Source organism: Lepus europaeus, chromosome 12 (genome assembly GCF_033115175.1).
Source record: "Lepus europaeus isolate LE1 chromosome 12, mLepTim1.pri, whole genome shotgun sequence".
Lineage (NCBI taxonomy): Eukaryota > Metazoa > Chordata > Mammalia > Lagomorpha > Leporidae > Lepus > Lepus europaeus.
Genome location: NC_084838.1, coordinates 22,866,968 through 22,873,248, shown reverse-complemented (window position 1 = coordinate 22,873,248; position 6,281 = coordinate 22,866,968).

Below are 6,281 nucleotides of genomic sequence, written 5' to 3'. Positions count from 1 at the left end.
GATAAATCCCACTCACAATAGCTACAAAAAAATTAAATACCTTGGAATATATTTAACCAAGGAAGTCAAAAATCTCTACATTGAAAATTACAAAACATTAAAGAAGGAAATAGAAGACATTTTAAAAAATGGAAAAATCTTCTATGTTCATGGATTAAAAGAATATCAAAATGTCCATACTACCAAAAGCGATTTATAGATTCAATGTGATCCCAATCAAAATACCAATTACTTTCTCCTCAGATCTTAAAAAAGGAATCTAAAATTTATATGGAAACACAAGAGACCATGAATAGCTAAAGCAATCTTAAACCACAAAGATGTTAACATAACAACACCAGATTTCAAGACATACTACAGGGCAATTATAATATAAACAGCCTGGTACTGCCAAAAAATAGATGAGTAGACCAAGGAACAGAAAAGAAATTCCAGAAATGAATCCATGCATCTACAATCAACTAATCTTTGATAAAGTAGCTAAAATCAATCCCTGGAATAAGGACAATCTCTTCAACAAATGCTGCTGGGAATGTTTGATCTCAGCATGCAGAAGTATGAAACAAGACCCCTACCTCACACCTTATTTTTTGTAAGAATTTATTTTATTTATTTGAGAGACAGAGTTACAGAGAGAGGTAGAGACAGAGAGAGAGGTCTTCCATCCGCTGGTTCACTCCCCAGATGGCCGCAATGGCTGGAGCTACACCAATCCAAGCCAGGAAACAGGAGCTTCCCCCGGGGTCTCCCATGTGAGTGCAGGGCCCGAGGCCTTGGGGCATCCTCCACTGCCTTCCCAGGCCACCGCAGAGAGCTGGACTGGAAGAGGAGCAAGCGGGACAGAATCTGGCACCCCAAGCGGGACTAGAACCCAGGGTACCAGCGCCACAGGCAGAGGATTAGCCTAGTGAGCCACGGCGCCAGCCCAGTTTACTTTATACTCATAAGAGTAACCCTACACCAAGTAAAGAGTTCAACAAATAGAAGAAAAATTAAAACCCTGTTCATCAATAGTAAAGACAATGGCTTTAAACAATCATTGCATCTCAAAATGTCAATTTCACTCATAAATTTACATTTTTGGTACTCTATTAGGTACCACAGATCAAGGAAAACAAATGTATTTGTCTTTTTGTGACTGGCTTATTTCATTAAGTATAATGGTTTCCAGTTATATCCAGTTTGTTACAAAAAACTTATTGCTGAGTATTACATTATACACACATACACACATACACACACACACACCATAATTTCTGTAACCAGTCATCAGTTGACAGACATTTGGGTAGATACCATATCTTTATCTATTGGGAATGGAGGTGCAATACACAGGGGGGTACAGATAACGCATTCATATGTTAATTCATTTCCTTTGGGTAAATTCCTGGGAGTAGGATTACTGGGTTTGATGTATCTCCATACTGTCTTCCACAATGGCTGTACTAGTTTACATTTCCACCAACAGTGGATTAGTGTACTTTCCCCATACATCCCTGCCAGCATTTATTGTTTGCTGGTTTCTGTATGAGATTCATTTTAACTGGGTGAGCTGAAACCTCCTTGTGGTTTTGATTTGCATTTCCATGATGACTAGAGATCCTGAGCATTTTATTTTTCATGTGTTTGTTGGCCATTTGAGTTTTCACCTTTGAAAAATGCCTGTTCAAGTCCTTTGCCCATTTCTTAACTGGATTGTTTTGTTAAGGTTGAGTTTCTTGAACTCTTTATAGATTCTAGATATTAATACTTTGTCAGTTTTATAGTTTTTTGCAAATATTTTCTCCCATTCTATCAGTTGCCTCTTCACTTTGCTTAGTGTTTCCTTTGCAGGACAGAAGCTTCTCAGCTTGATATAATCCTATTTGTCTATTTTGGTTTTGATTGTTGTGCTCCTGGGGTCTTTTCTAAGAAGTATTTGCCTGTGCCAATGTCTTGCAGAGTTTCCCCAATGTTCTCCTCTAGTAATCTAGTAATTTGTTGGTATCAGGTTGTTGATTTAGGTCCTTGATCCATTTTGAGTTGATTTTTGTATAAAGTGTAAGGTAGGGGAAGACCACTGTGGCACAGTAGGTTAATGCCCTGGCCTGAAGTGTTGGCATCCCATATGGGCTCTGGTTCTAGTTCTCGCTGCTCCTCTTCTGACCTGGCTCTCAGCTCTAGCCTGGGATAGCAGTGGAGAATGGCCTACTGTAAACTGAATGTAGATCATTGTAAAAGGGTGGGAGCATGGGGGGAGAGGAGAGGAAGGTAAGAAGCATCATTAGGTTCTTAAATCTGTATATATGAAATTTTTATATCTTAAATGAAATTTTTATACCTTAAATAAAATCTTTTAAAAAGCAGGAGTAACAAACTGCAGGTTTCTTTCATTGAAAATTTGAAAAGAAAAAATAAAAATAGTAGGCTCATGCTATTCATTATATTATTTAAAATAAATATAGACCCATGAAAAGACAAATGGAGAAATTATTTCATGACCCAAAGATTAGGATTACAATTCTGTTCACCCATGTTCATAAAGAAAAAAAGTAAACTGCAATTAAGATCTACCAAATACTTAAGGAAAATGAGTATAATTTCAATTTTTATACATAAACACACACACTATTAGAGAATAAAGAGAAAACACTTGCAAATTCATTTTATGGTGCTATCATTCTTCAATATCAACACCCAACAAATCCAGTGTGAGAAAGGAAAAATCACAAATCGATTTCATTGAGGAGCACAAAAGTAGAAAATATATTAACAAATTGAATTTAGTAATATATAAAAAGGGTGCTATATCATGACAAAATTGAATTTAAACTAAGAATTTTAAAATTGATATTAATATTAAAAAACTAATATATCTGCAATATTAATACATTAAAAGAAAAAATTATATGATCATTTCAATAGCTCATGAAATAACACATAACAAAATTCAACATTGATTCATTTTTTAAAAAATCTAAACACACTGGGAAAAGAATATCATTTGTCTAATAGGAATAAAAATTTGGTCAAAGGCTGACATTTTCCTTTAGAGAAATGAACAAAACAAAAACACCTGTTTAACAACAAAACAAAGGTCCAAGCCAGCACGGTAAATCAAGAAAAACAAATAAGCATAAATATTACAAAGGAAGACATTAAAACCTCTTCATTTAAAATTATATGAATGTAAATATTTGAAATCCAGCTTTTACAAATTATTAGAATGAGCATGAGTTTACAAATCATACAAATACATAATCAATATATACAAATCAAGTGGACTCTATATACCTGCAACAAAACGTTTAGTTTGTTTTAAAAATACTAACAATGGAACTCTTGGCGCCCTAGAAACAAATCTACCAAGAAATATTCATGATTGCTACAGGTAAAAGAGTTACATAATTTTATTGAAAGACATTTTAACTTATTTTTAAAAAGATTTTGTGTATTTATTTGAGAGGTAGAGTTATAGACTGACATAGGAAGAGACAAAGAGGTCTTTCATCAGCTGGTTTACTCCCCAAATGGCTGCAAAGACCAGAGTTGAGTTGATCCAAAGCCAAGAGCCAGTAGCTTCTTCCAGGTCTCCCACACACATGCAGGAGGTCAAGCACTTGGGCCATTTTCTACTGCTTTCCCAGGCCATAGTAGAGAGCTGGATTGGAAGTGGAGCAGCTGCAACATGAACCAGTGCCCATATGCAATGCTGGCACTGCAGGCACAGGCTTAGCCTACTATGCCACAGCACAGGCCCCAGGAGATTTTAATTTAAAATACTTATGTAAGTGCAGAGACATTTCATGTTCATGTATTGGGAAACTTGATATTGAAAGGACATTCAATAATCCCAGTCAGAATCCCAGAAGGAGGTTTTGCATAAAACTGAAAATAATGTTATGATACATATGAAAACACAAATAACCAGTAACAACTTAAACATCTTGGGAATAATTTAAAGAGAACTACCTCTATCAGTTATTACTTTTCTTAGAAATATTTTTATGTGAAAGATGGAGACACAGAGAGTGAAAGAGAGCTCTCAAGTGCTGGTTCCCCAAATGTCCATAATGGCAGCAGCTGGACTAGGGCTAGGGCCAGGAACCAGGATCTCACTCCAGGTCACCCACATGGTTGGCAGGAATGCAATCACTTAAGTCACTGTCTCTCAGAGGCTGCATTAGCAGGAAGTTGGAGTCAGGAACTGGAACCACAAATCAAACTCAGGTACTCTGATGTAGACACTAAGCTAAATGTCTGCTTCCAGTTAATTCATTTTATTATAAAGCTATAGTAATTGAGATTGTGGTATTCATTGAGGGATAAGTTTTCATAATTTTACTAATAATGACTATTTTTATTTGTATATTGCCCTGCAAAGTTTATATGCATATAAACTATAATATATAAATTACATATATTTCACATATGTATATTTATCTATCTTCACCATCTGCTTTAATAAGAAGAGAACATCCATGCATCTATAACCAACTTATCTTTGACAAAGGAGCTAAAATCAATCCATAGAGCAAGGACAGTCTCTTCAACAAATAGTGTTGGGGGCCGGCGCTGTGGCTTAACAGGCTAATCCTCCGCCTTGTAGCCTTGTGATGACGACTTTTAATAAAAGAAGGAGTTTCATTCATAGGAAATTATAAAAATTATGATGTACCTAAATCAAAGGATGTGAATGGTGAGTAATCATATAATGAAAGTCTTTGCATGTCATCCTAAGAATTTTGAGTATCCCGACAATGAAGACATGCTAAGGGATTTAAGCAGAGAAGCGACATGATCGTATTTTTCTAAAGCATAAATCTGGTCATGTATTCATTCACATAGGAACTGGCCCTCCATTGGAAGTAGCTTTATCTTCTCTGTCAAAAATATTTCCCTCTTTTAAAATTACCTGAAAAGGATCCTGTATCTGAGACTCTATACAAATAATAATTTTATTTGGTGTTGGGTGTAATGGAACCTAATCACAATGAAGAAATGCACCATTTGCCAATAATTAATTTTAGTATCCTATATTGGAAACATATCTATAAATGCTTATTTATTATTCACAACAATTTTAGGAACTATACAGCTCTAAGTATTAATGTTTTGGTTGCAAGTTGCCAGGGGCATATCTACCTTGGACTCTCCTGGGTCCTTCTGATCTCTGGGTCATTTCTAATCCGTGTGGTTGTTCCATTCTGATCAATAACCCATTTTGAGACCCCAGGAGCACAGGCAGTCAAAAACAAAATTAACATTTGGGATTGCATCAAATTGAGAAGTTTCTGTACTTCAAAAGAAACAGTCAGGAAAGTGAAGAGGCAACCGACAGAATGGGAAAAAATATTTGCAAACTATACTACAGATAAAGGGTTGATAACCAGAATCTACAAAGAAATCAAGAAAATCCACAACAACAGAACAAACAACCCGCTTAAGAGATGGGCCAAGGACCTCAATAGACATTTTTCGAAAGAAGAAATCCAAATGGCCAACAGACACATGAAAAAATGTTCAAGATCACTAGCAATCAGAGAAATGCAAATCAAAACCACAATGAGGTTTCACCTCACCCCGGTGAGAATGGCTCACATCCAGAAATCTACCAACACTAGATGCTGGAGAGGATGTGGGGAAAAAGGGACACTAACCCACTGTTGGTGGGAATGCAAACTGGTTAAGCCACTATGGAAGTCAGTCTGGAGATTCCTCAGAAACCTGAACATAACCCTACCATACAACCCAGCCATCCCACTCCTTGGAATTTACCCAAAGGAAATTAATTTGGCTAATAAAAAAGCCATCTGCACATTAATGTTTATTGCAGCTCAATTCACAATAGCTAAGACCTGGAACCAACCCAAATGCCCATCAACAGTAGACTGGATAAAGAAATTATGGGACATGTACTCCATAGAATACTATACAGCAGTAAGGAACAATGAAACCCGGTCATTTGCAACAAGATGGAGGAATCTGGAAAACATCATGCTGAGTGAATTAAGCCAGTCCCAAAGAGACAAATATCATTTGTTTTCCCTGATCGGCGACAACTGAGCACCAAAGGGGAAACCTGTTGAAGTGAAATGGACACTATAAGAAACAATGAACTGATCAGCTCTTGTCCTGACTCTAGATGTACAATGTAATACTTTATCCTTTTTAGTATTTGTTGTTGTTTTTGTTGTTGTTGTTCTAGTACTAGTGGTTGAACTCTGTAATTAACACACAATTATTCTTAGGTGTTTAAATTTTAACTGAAAGGTGATCCCTGTTAAATTTAAGAGTGGAAA